At 38.7% G+C, this 13,632-nt stretch overlaps 1 long non-coding RNA gene across 1 annotated transcript; it reads left to right on the forward strand.

The window, feature by feature from the left end:
• The first annotated feature begins 517 nt into the window (after positions 1-517).
• On the forward strand, positions 518-3,335 carry LOC134527600 (uncharacterized). Its single transcript, XR_010074227.1, has 2 exons — positions 518-1,083; positions 1,720-3,335. It is a non-coding gene; the product is annotated as an uncharacterized LOC134527600 (long non-coding RNA).
• The last annotated feature ends 10,297 nt before the right edge of the window (positions 3,336-13,632 follow it).

Below are 13,632 nucleotides of genomic sequence, written 5' to 3' on the forward strand. Positions count from 1 at the left end.
TCTGGCGTTTATTTATTCAATTATTTAGTGGTCATATTTTCATTGAGGTAAGATTGTTAAATTGAGTATAAAATTACGTATTAAGTAAAATACAATGCCGCCACGTGTACGAAAATGCTGTGTGCCTGGTTGCGATGATAAATTTGCTGTTAGACACTGCTTCCCAGTTTACGAAAAAACGGTATACAATGAATGGATACAGAGAATAAACGTCGAGAAGCTGAAAACTCTCCACCCTCTTAATGCTGTAGATGTGATTGCAAACTTCAATAGTAATGCTAGCTCGTGACATAGGTGGTTTTAGCATAAATAGCTATTTAGGTCGTTCTTTCACCAATGTTTATACGGTTAGTACTGTGCACGGCTACAACAGCGCTGCAAATAAGGTTCTAGCTGTTATTCAGAGAGTGGCCTTTCTATCCCTCCCTTTCTTTTCTATGTGCAAGATGGCTATGGCGTCTCCCCCATGGAGGTAATAGTCTATGGAGTGGAAGCGTATAACTAAGGTTAATTCTACTACAGGTTAGGAAGAAAACGGGTTTTCTTATGGGCGAGTTTGGCACAGGCAGGGGGTGGCAACTCTAATAGGCCATTATGTACCCAGATACTATTTTTAATCTGCACAACAGATAGCGCTAGTAGATTGACCTAGTTCTTTTGTAAATTCATAGGTAGCGTTAGTGTTCATAATCAAATGTCAATTGAATGTTTATAAGAAACTAAATTTATGCAATAAATACTAATAATGCAATAAATATAGTGTAATATTAATTTATTTTGATTTCAAAAACAGTTGATTTGTAAAAATTGTTTTTTTTTGCAGTAATATTCGTTTACAGATTGATTTGAGCATTATAGTCGCTCTTTTTTTTTTCGGTTTGTAGTAGATTTTGGTCGAGTGAAAGATGGATTTTACAATGGAGTTTGATTTATCATTTTGAATTATTTTCCTATATGATTGTGAATTAAGAAGCCGATGAAGATGCCTGTGAATACACATCAATGTTTTGTGTCTTCGTGCAGGAACAGTATTACTGTTAATCCTGATGTGACAACATTCAGATTTCCATGAAGCCGAAGCAAGTGAGTACTGATGTTTATATTAAAAAAATTACAATAAGTGGTTTAACATGTTAAGGGTTAGGCATTTATGTTAAGGCTTATTATACAGGATTTATAGAGCGATATTATCGAGACCTGAATTTGCGCACATAATAATTTTGTAATTACGTAGTATAATCATTTATTTATTTTTAATAACCCACACACACACATATATATACACATACATATATATATACATACACACATATGTATACACATATATATACATATACCCATTTGGGGATAGTATGGGCTTAGTAAAATTACCATAAATCAGTAATTTAAATGTAATGATTTGTGATATGAACCCTAAAAATCGTTTTGTGTTACTGAATTTATATTATTTATACAATATGTGATTCAATGAAAATTAATATATCGTAATTAAGAGAAACCCACCAAATTTATTACACTCTACAGCACTTTAATAATAAAACATTACCTCTGAAATATATACGTTCATTGAGTGGTAATGCTAAACTAAATACACATAATTAAATACATGTATGTTTATACCTTATATTTATAGTATGCTACATGCTAGCTAATAATCTGGAAATACTGATTTAAGTATGTACTAGCTCACACTATAAAATTTTTTTGTTTTGTTTCCAGGTTATTGAAGTGGATTGCTGCAATTGGCTATGACCTTGATGCCAGTAATGCTGAAACATTTAAAACTAAATATGTATGTTCCGAACATTTTGATATTGGAGCTTTCACTACATGTGACTGCATCAAATTGAATCGTGGTGCTGCTACAACATATTTTAATTCTGTGGACAGTGAAGTATGGATCTATTGTTATAATTTATTATGTCTAGAATGCTGCCAAATATAGGTGAAATGTTTATGTTACATAACATAACTTGTAAGATCTACTTGTGCAGATATATATTTTCACCTGCCTCTAAGGTCCTTTGTTATTCACAGGTAGCATTTACATGTGATGAAGCAGTATTTAACATTATTGGTCAACATGCAGTCCATCATTACAACCTTTGTACAGGCGCATACAAACATATATGTGTGGGGTATTTCACACTTTTTATTTGATGTTAAAGATTGGTATGGTGACCGGGATACTTTTTTTTATTAAACCTCCTACACAGTTCTCTACTGTTTCCCTTATCTGTTGCCTTAACATTTTTTTCCGATCAGTCCAATTCCTTGAATCACATTGCAAAAAAAGTCACAATACATGGGATTGGGCCACTCTCTTCAAAGAATTGTAATTCGAGTTTAAACATAGCAAGGCTGACCATAAATTGTAGAGGAAAATTTAAAATGTTGATCTTCAACATATTTATAACCTATGATCATGTGATGTATATACAGCTAGTTAGAAAGTAAGTTGTAGTATAGTATGCAATTGAACCTTCAATAAGTTCTACATCCACACTTAAAAACTTATTTTACTTGATGTTTTATGTTCAATAACTATTCAGTATAAAGGTTTTTTTTTACATTATAAACTACAAAAGTATTCCGATTTGTAAATGTAATGAAATTCCACTGAGCCCTCTACCTTTTTTTTAACTACCATTTCTGCCGTGTGGCCTTTTTTTTCTTACTTTTGTGTTCATTATAAGTTACAACCACTCATTTGATTTATTGTGTTAAATTAAATGATATTTAAAATTGGATGTCACTTCATAAGAACATTCAGGATTACCTGTATTCACAGCGCACAATTATACAAAAGTTTTTTATGTATGTAAAAGTGTTTTACGTAAGCCAGTGGACACATACATGTATTGAGTAACATGAGAAAATTGAAATATCTAAAATAAAATTAAAAGGTTACAAGCTTTTATATACATGCAGCTCCCAAAAAAGTCTGCATACTAAAAAATAACACATGCTTTTAAATGAATTCTTACCATCTTATAAACTAGTAGTATTTTGTTATTTGATTTCAAATGAATTGTTTTTGGTTAATTTATTTGACTGTAGGGATTAAATATCATTTGTAGAATAAAGTGTGAAAAGTAGTATTGATCAATTTAACTGTAAGTACTAAATATGTGTTACATTTCTTGTAAGTTAAAATTGTTCAGGTATTATAAATTAGCTGAAAAAAGCAAACTCATGACTAGAATAAATTGTACTGTTAGGTATGTTTCGAAGAAAGACTACCTGTTGCAGTCGTTACCATGTGTATGTACCACATTTTTATTGTCATTATAACTGCCATAATTTTGTACAAATAAATCACTTAATACATAAAATATGGTTATGGAAATTCTCAGTTGAGTTTGTTAATGGATATAGGCCAACAAAAGGGGTATAAATGGGGAAGATTTTTTGAAAAACATTTAAATCACTTCAACTCCCATAACATGAAACATATCACATCTGTTTGAACATATTATAACTTAAAGGAGTATTACCAAAAATTTTGTCTACATACTTGAATATGACCAGCCATAACTGTTAAGGGGTGGGAAAAAACAAGGGTTTGAGGACAAAAAACTACTAACTATCTTAGTAGGCACACCATAGAATCTGTTCAAATTTGTTGTCAATTTTAAAAAATTTTATAACCACCTGATAACCACCAAGGGTGCTGTGGGTAAAATAATGAGGGGTTAATGGACAAACAAATATTCTTAATTACTCTATTAAGTTAACTATAAAATCTATAACAATTATTGCAATTCTTCTAAAACTTGTATAAAACTTTGATCTGAAACAATTTTTTTAGGATTAACCAGTGCTGCAAGAAGTTGAAAATACCAGTGGGTGGAAATTTAAAAAAATAATAATAAAACTTCTGTACAGTGTACACTATCGCATCCATTCTTATTTATTTAAAACTTTCTAAATATCTTTTGAAACTTTAATGTAACCAAACATTACTGCAATGAGTGAAAATAATATATTCAGAGACAAAAAATGATAACTTTAATTATTGCACTTGCTCTCTGTATGCTGACTGCATTGCTAAAATGCACATAGATATTATTATTACTTAACCTGCAATTGGGCTTTCACCCGGTGGCAAGAACTCCCACTCACTCCCCTCTCCCCCCCCCCTCCATCAGCTTTCTCCTCAGCTCCCTCCCATCCCTGACCTCCACCATTTCCTCCCCCAGCCCATTCCACTCCCTCCCCGTCCTCACCAGGAAGGTGTTCCGCCCTCTCTCTGTCCGCCTCCACACCCTCTGGAGCTTACATCTGTGGTCTCTTCGTCCTCTGTACTCCCCTCTATGTACTTTGCTTCCCAATTGCCCCCATCCCCCTTCCCCCTTCAGCACCTTGAACATCCTGACCAACCTTTCCACTCTTCTTCTCCTCTGTAACGTTTCCCACCCCAACTCCTTAATCATTTCCGTTGGGCTATGCAGTTTCCCATCCTGCCCCTCCCTCCTTCTCCACATTCCCATCACCCACCTAGCCGCTCTGCGCTGCACCCCTTCCAGCTCCTTCACCTCAGTCACCAGGTAGGGGTCCCAGACCGCCGCCGCATACTCCAACATTGGCCTGACCAATGTGGAGTATGCCTTCTCCTTTGTCCTCCTCCCAGCTCCCTGCAGGGTCCTACCAAGCAACCCCAGCGCCTGCCTTCCCCTCCTGACCACCCCCTCTATGTGCTCCGCCCATCCTAGGTCATTTTTCAGTGTCACCCCCAGGTACTTATATCCTGCTGCCTCTCTTATCTCCTGCCCCTTCCAGTAATATACATTTCGTGTGACTTTCCTCCTCTTTGTAAATCTGACAACTTTTGTCTTACCAACATTCAAGGACATTCCATTTTTCTCCGTCCATTGCTCCAACCTTATCAAGTCCTCTGTTAAACATCCCCCTTCCCCCACAACCTCATACACTACACAGTCATCTGCAAATAGCCTCCATCTGGCTTTCATGCCCTCCCCCAGATCGTTTATCATAATTGTGAACAACAGAGGCCCCAGCACACTCCCCTGTGGCACCCCCGACGTCACTTCCCCCTCCTCGGAGCTTTCCTCACCCACTCTCACTCTTTGTCTTCTATTCCTCAGGAAATCACCCACCCAGTTTACCACCCTTCCATCCCTCACCAGCAACTCAACCTTTTCCATTAACCTCCTATGGGGGACCTTATCAAACGCCTTTTCAAAATCTATAAAGATTGCATCTATCTGCTTCCCCCCGTCCACCGCTTCCACCAGGTCTTCCAACAGCCCAGCCATCTGGGTCTCGCATGAGAACCCCATCCTGAATCCATGCTGCCTGTTATCCACCCACCCCAGATCTTCCATTTCCCCCTTTACGTACCTTCCTACCAACCTCTCCATCACTTTTCCTACACAGGACGTCAAACTGACCGGCCTGTAACTTCCTGGCTCCGCCTTATCATTTCCCCCCTTGTAGATGGGAACTACCACTGCCTCCTTCCATTCCATTGGTAGTTTCCCCTCCTCCAGAGACTGCTTGAAAACCTCCAACAGGTACTTCCCAATCTCCCTATCACCCAACTTCAAATGACTATTCCCTATACCATCTGGCCCAGCTGCCTTTCTCCCTTTCAACCTCCTGATCACCTTAATTACATCTGTCAGTCGCAGCTCAAAGGCCTTCCTGCCCATTAAACTGTCGTCCTCTTTACCCTCCCATGCCTCCCCCTTTGTAAATACTGCCAGATATTGCTCCTGCAGTAAGTCTGCCTTTTCCCTGTCCTCTGTATATTCCTGCCCCCCTCCTCCTCTGAGAACCCCTATTCCCTCCTCACCCTTCACTCTTCTTATGTATCTGTAGAGCTCCGCCCCATTTACCGTCCCCCCTTCCCCCATCAGCTGTTCCATGTAAGCATCCCTTGCTTCCCGCGATTTCCTCCCTAGTTCCTTCCCAAGCGCCTTCATTTCCGCCTCTATCTCCTCTCCCCCAAGCTTCCTTGCCCTCGCATGCAGCCTCCTACATTTCCTTTTCAACACTTTCAACTCCCTTCCATAGTAGGGAGGGTCACCTCCTTGGCCTACCCTCCTCTGAGGTACAAAACGTGTAGCCATCTGCAGCAGAATATTTCTTAAGGCAGCCCATCTACCTTCGAGGTCCTCTATATCTACCCATCTACTGTATTCCCCCTTCAGGAATGCCTCTGCCCCCACTCTATCAGCCTTACCCCAACAGTTTACCACGTTTCCCCTCCTTACCCTTTTCTCCCTCCAGCCCACGTCTAACTCCACTACTGGGATCCTGTGATCACTGATGCCCTCCATTACCACACTTCCCCTGACCGCCTCCATTGGTCTCACAAGTACCACATCCAACAGGTTCCCGTCATCCTGCTCTCCTCTCCTGGCACCTTTTCTGGTGCTTTCAGTCACCACCTGCTCCAGTCCTCTGTTTGCCAGTTGAGATGCCCATCTCTGTTCCCTTGACCCCATCCCCTCCGGCCCCTTTTCCCATGCCACCCCTGGCATGTTCAGATCCCCCGCCACTATCACCCACTTGCCTTCCCCTAGCATGTCCAACCTGTCCTGCACCTCCCGTATGGCTTCATCCCCTTGCCCTGGTGGCCGGTACACCGCAATCAGCCGTACATTTTTCTCTCCTACCTGGAACTGCATCTCCAATAACTCCGCTCTCCCCCCAACCCATACAACCCTACCACAGAGTCCCTCTCGCATGCACACCATTACCCCTCCTCCATTCCTGTTCCTGTCCCTTCTAAATATTTCAAAGTGTGCTCTCTTCAGTTCCCCATCTCTAATTTCCTCGTCCAACCATGTCTCCACCGCTACAATGATATCCGCCCCATAGGCTTCCACCCTGCCCCAGAACTCCTCCACCTTCTTATATATACTTCTACAGTTTATAACTGCGACTTTTACATATTGGCATTTTCCCCTTTGCGCCTCTGTCCCTTCCGCCCTGATACGAGTGCCCCTTCCCCTTAGAACCCCGATTTCCAGCACTCTTGCAGCCCTATCCAACTCCACCCCCCTCTTTCCTCCTTCCTCGCTCCCCGTCCAACCAATCTGAGTTTTGTTGACTTTAGCTGTCACCTCCTCCCTAGCATTGCTATCGGCTCTATATTCACAATCACCCCCCTTCTCTCCACCTTCCTCACTATCTAGTTGCTATCTTCTTCCCTGCTGCTCAAACCTTGCCCTTTCCAAATGGCCAGAAGTCTCCCTTCCTAGCAGGTCTCCTAGCATCCATTTTCCCCTCTCTGTTAGGTGAACCTGATCCCTGCCCACACAGTCCTGCCCCACCCATTTCCTGCTATCTACCAACATGGCTCCCAAGTCCCTACACACCCTCTCATACACCTCGCTGACCGCCGCAGCCTTGACATAGTTTATACCCCTCCTTACTAGTACCCCACTGACCACAACTCTGGCTACAGGGAACTTCTCCTTCACCTTGCCCACTAGCCCCCTCATATCCTCCTCTACTTCCCTCCCCACCACTCTACCAGCCACATCATTTCCCCCTACATGAACAACCACCACCTTAACTTTACTGCTTCCTTTCATGCAGCCTACCCTCTCCCCCAAGTTCCTAATATTTGCACCCCCAAACGCAGCTTTATATATACTTCCTTTCCCCACCCCCTGCAATTCTACCCCCTTCACAATAGAGCTGCCCAGGAAAATCACTTCGGGCTCCTGTCTAACTATTGTACCCCTTTTCGTATCCCTGCCCTCTTCATGCCTGTTCACATCTACGTTGCTTGTACCCACAGCCTTACTGCCGGCCTCCTCCCGCACCCTCCTTGCTACCCCTTCATTCTGCAACCTGACACCTGTTTCCTGAACTTCCCCAGTACATGCCTCTGCATATGTGGCCTTAACAGCTTGAGTCCTTACTTTCTCCCTCCCTTCCAGCTCCTCCACCCTCCTGCGCAGCCTATCTACCTCCACATCAGCCTCCTTTCTCATCTGCCTTTCCTTCTCAACTTCCTCCTTTGTCCTCTTCAGCTCGCACTCCAGCCTTTCGACCCTTACTAACACACTTCTCAACCCATCCTCCCTTTTTACTTCTTCCTCTACCCTCTCTAATCTATGTTTTATTTCCATCTCCTTCCTGTACAACACCTCACCTAATCCTTCTTTCAAATCGACTTCCCTCCTTGTCCCACTCAGACCCTCAACAATCTTTCCTCCCAGAATATCACCAATGAAATTGAGTGCCCAGTCCTTACCCACATCTACATTCCCTCCTTCCCTCTGAGTTCCTGACACCCCACCTACCAGCTCCTGGCTACCACTGCTTCCTGCCATTACCACTACACTTCCTGAACCCTTGTTATCCTTGTCACAATCCTTACACATCCACTCCTGCCCCAGACTACCCAGCTCCCCCTCCTCTAGTCCTGCACACTCCGTATGGACCCAGCCTTCGCATTTGTCACACCGTACACCACTCTCTCCATCTTTCCACACCTTTTTACAACCCACACATTTAAGCTTCGACTTACATTTCACCCTACCCATTTTGTCACAATTCACTATTCTACACTAACCTATTACCCAAATAACTTAAATAATATATAATCCTACTGTAATAACCAACAGATAATCCTACACCTTAGATCTTATTTCTACTCTAATTAAACGGCCACGTGGCGACCGCAAATCAACACAACACTACTACCTCCTTATGCAAAAGATTAAACACTCAAAAGATTAAACACCTCCAATTAAATTAATAAAATAAAGTATTCTGCAAAATGTTGATAGCGAAACAATTAAAATTGTGCCAATCTCACCTGTGTACATGAAAATCTATATTATGCTTCAAATAGGCTATTTTATAAACCAGAAAATGAAATTACCTATTTAGGACTTTCCATTACCCTTAGCATTCCTTTACTGCATCTTATTTTTTTGTTCAGTTATAATTAAATTTTGGTATCTTCTTGTTATACGTGGGTAATTGTTCCTTATCACGTACTCAAGTTTAAGCCTTGATCCTGTATGATTGATCCTGTGGTACATGATGCTTGCTGTCTTAATTTAGTACATCAAAGATCCTGGACATAACAAAAATATTACAATAAAAATAATTTTAGGAAGTAAAAAAAAAATTACTTTCAGATTTTTATTTGATGTGATAATACCATCAGAATTCATTGTTACATCACCCCATTATTGTATCCAGGATCTTTCTATGTACTAAATTAAAACAGCAAGCATCATGTACCACAGGATCAATATATTCAGGATCATGCCATTAGGATCAAGGGATAGGCTTGGATACGCTGTGCGGAACATTTACCCACATTGTGTTTAAATATAAATTGTTTCATCTTGTGGGTGAAGAGAAAGAAGGTATCCTCAGTCCAATTCTTTCATCTACTCCATAGTACATATGTTTCTAAGAGCTATACAGTTGGTTTTAGATTTATTTAGCAGTAGTTAGCTTCAAACCAGAAATTATATTAGGTCTTTACAGCATTATTTATACTATTTTCCTTCACAAAAATTTATGAACCATCAGAAAAGTGTGGTGTGCTACCTTGTGTAATGTGAGAAAGCTGGTATACTTGAAACACGAGTGGGCCAAGGAAACTCATTCTGAGAACTATATATGATTTTATTTGTACACTTTAAAGTTGTGTAAGTGAGATACAATTACTAGGTCTTTTACTTTACTTTTGATCTTGAAATAACAACTTTTGAAGAAAATATTTATGATTTATGAGGTCTAAAGGTTTAGACTTAACACAAAAATAATTCATGCTGAATTTTAACTCAAAATTTCAAGGCTTGACTAGTAAACTTTAATATTGTATTTACTGTTGACTTTTTGTAAGTCACAATGTCATTTTTTTAATGTAAATTTTGAATGCAACAATATACAATATTATTCTTAAAAGTGAATTAGATAATAGGGTCATTCAAATATAAACCGGAATATTTTTATACAGATTTATTGGTGATATACGAAAACTACAAGTGGAATGCCTTTTTTTTCTACATAGTTTCCTTAAGCATATATACTTCCTCCCCCCTCCCATTTTTGATCCCTTCATGAAAAGAAGACTGGTGCTCCAGCAGCCAACTGCACATGTACTGTTTGACTGCAGCATTGTCTTCAAATCATTACCCTCCTAATGCCTCTTTCAGTGGACCAAACATACAGCCTGAATATTGCCTTCATTGATGCTGGTTGCCGGATGCAATATGTGGCATCGATTTCCCACTTTCAAAACTTATGGCCCAATGGAACACTTGTGCATGCCTAGGTATCTCCTCCCCATTCTCCCGCCACCGATTCCCCAGCGTACTGCACCACTCAAGTCGCTACTTGAGTCGAAAGAACAAAATTCTGTGGACAGTGAAGGATGGATGTATTGAACTTTAAAAATAGCCTTTTTAGTGTTGTTTCAACCTTGCCATATTATGGTTTACATAGTTGTGTGAGATGCACTATGTACACAAAACTTAGTTTTTTAGTTTATTTAAATTGTGAAATCATCAAATGTTATATTCATGTTCCTTTTTTTTTTCTTGGGTTATGTTTGTAACTTTGACTCTTTTTGTTTATTCATCCCGCTAGGTTAAATGGGTTTTTAATGATTTTCCATTTGAAAAAGAAAAATGTAGTGCCCAAACGTGACTTGAAAGAATTGAGTTACCACCTGATCGTGTCTGTGATAACTAAGGAGAATTTTAATTAGCAGATCTCATTTAGTCCAAAGTTTAAATTTAAAAAAAAAAATGAACAGTTTTTTTAACACAGGATCACTTTCAGCACATTGAAATTGTATCGAGCATCCTGCAAATAAGATTATGAAACAAATTCAAAAGGCTATTATTATTATTAATATTATTATTATACGACGGAAAATAGCCAGTTCGATAGCTCGAAACACGTTGCTAATCGATTTGTATTATACATATCGATTTATATCGTTAACGCACTTTCGATCACGGTATTTCATTTGTAGATTCATAGATGGCAGCGTAATCGGCGATTGTTTGTAGGTACAGAAAAACAGCGTTGAGTTTCCGGTCTTTATGATATATGGTCGTTGGGCACAGGGAAAATTTCTGCCGCTAGGTGCGCTGGCGTAGCGAAAGGGTGCACAACACTGCCATTTTATGACCGGAGTCAAAATTATGCATTTGGACAGCAACAGCAACAGACGCACACATACATTTCGGCCATGACAGTTTTCGCGTTTCAAAAACATTTACCCAAACATAAAATAGACAAAATGTAAGCCAAAATTCAACTACGAAGTCATAAAGGCAAAACGTAAGGCTAGTTAATAATATTAAAAAAAAGTGAATTTTTATACGCAATGTTAAAATTATTTAAAAGTCAAATATGATATATATTTCAAAAAATGGTATTATATTATAACAACTCCTGGACTCATACCAAGTATTGGCCAAATATCAGCCATGTACCAAATGAAAGCTGTAACATTTCTTAACAGATAATAGTTTTCAGAATTTTTGTCTGGGCCGACACTTTTAATGCCGACGGACAGCAACAGGATCGCGCGCCCAGTTTTCCTTGCAGGCAATTGATTTACCCGCCCATTACAGGCCCTGAAAAAAACCATTTTATTTCTCCATTTAAAACTGAAATATATAAATCTAACTACAAAGTCCTAAACCCAAGATATGACGCTTTGTATTTAACAAAAAAATAGTATTTATTAATAGTATTCTTAAAATTATTTAAATTCAAAAAAAGTACATATTTCAAAAACTTGCATTATATTAAAACGACTCCAGGACTCACACTAAGTATTGGCCGAACATCAGCCATGTACCAAATGAAAGCTGTAACATTTCTTAACAAAATATACTTTTCAGAATTTTCGTCTGGGCCGACACTTTTAATGCCGACGGACAGCAACAAGATCTCGCGCCCTGTTTTACTTGCAGGCAATAGCTTCACCCGCCCATTAAAGGACCTGAAAAAACCATTTTATTTCTCAGTTTAAAACTGAAATAAAAAAATCCAACTACAAGGTCCTAAACGCAAGATATGACGCTTTGTATTTAACAAAAAAAAATAGTATTTATTAATAGTATTCTTTAAATTATTTAAATACAAAAAAAGTACATATTTCAAAAACTTGCATTATATTAAAACGACTCCAGGACTCATACCAAGTATTGGCCGAACATCAGCCATGTACCAAATGAAAGCTGTAACATTTCTTAACAAAATATACTTTTCAGAATTTTTGTCTGGGCCGACACTTTTAATGCCGACGGACAGCAACAAGATCTCGCGCCCTGTTTTACTTGCAGGCAATAGCTTCACCCGCCCATTACAGGACCTGAAAAAACCATTTTATTTCTCAGTTTAAAACTGAAATATAAAAATCCAAATACAAGGTCCTAAACGCAAGATATGTCGCTTTGTAATTAACTAAAAAAATAGTATTTATTAATAGTATTCCTTAAATTATATAAGGTCAAGAAGGTACATATTTCAAAAACTTGCATTTTATAAAAACGACTCCAGGACTCATACCAAGTATTGGCCGAATATCAGCCATGTACCAAATGGAAGCTGTAACATTTCTTAACAAAATATTATAATCATAATTTTTGTCTGGGCCGACACTTTTAATGCCAACGGACAGCAACAAGATCGCGCGCCCAGTTTTCTTTGCAGGCAATAGATTTACCCGCCCATTACAGGCCCTGAAAAAACCATTTTATTTCTCCGTTTAAAACTGAAATATAAAAATACAACTACAAGGTCCTAAACGCAAGACATGACGCTTTGTATTAAACTAAAAAAAGAATATTTATTAATAGTATTCTAAAAATTATATAAGGTCAAAAAAGGTACATATTTAAAAAACTTGCATTTTATAAAAACGACTCCAGGACTCATACCAAGTATTGGCCGAACATAAGCCATGTACCAAATGAAAGCTGTAAAATTTCTTAACAAAATATACTAATCATAATTTTTGTCTGGGCCGACACTTTTAATGCCGACCGACAGCAACAAGATCGCGCGCCCAGTTTTCCTTGTAGGCAATAGATTTACCCGCCCATTACAGGCCCTGAAAAAACCATTTTATTTCTTCGATTAAAACTGAAATATAAAAATCCACCTACAAGGAACTAAACGCAAGATATAACGCTTTGTATTTAACTAAATAAATATTATTTATTAATAGTATTCTTTAAATTAAATAAGGTCAAAAATTATACATATTTCAAAAACGTGCATTATATTAAAACGACTCCAGGACTCATACCAAGTATTGGCCGAACATCAGCCATGTACCAAATGAAAGCTGTAACATTTCTTAACAAAATATACTTTTCAGAATTTTTGTCTGGGCCGACACATTTAATGCCGACGGTCAGCAACAAGATCGCGCGCCCAGTTTTCCTTGCAGCCAATAGATTTACCCGCCCATTACAGGCCCTGAAAAAAACATTTTATTTCTCCGTTTAAAACTGAAATATAAATATCCAACTACAAGGTCCTAAACGCAAGATATGACGCTTTGTATTAACTAAGTAAATATTATTTATTAATAGTATTCTTTAAATTAAATAAGGTCAAAAAATGTACATATTTCAAAAACGTGCATTATATTAAAAC

Source organism: Bacillus rossius, chromosome 1, assembly GCF_032445375.1.
Source record: "Bacillus rossius redtenbacheri isolate Brsri chromosome 1, Brsri_v3, whole genome shotgun sequence".
NCBI classification, from domain to species: domain Eukaryota; kingdom Metazoa; phylum Arthropoda; class Insecta; order Phasmatodea; family Bacillidae; genus Bacillus; species Bacillus rossius.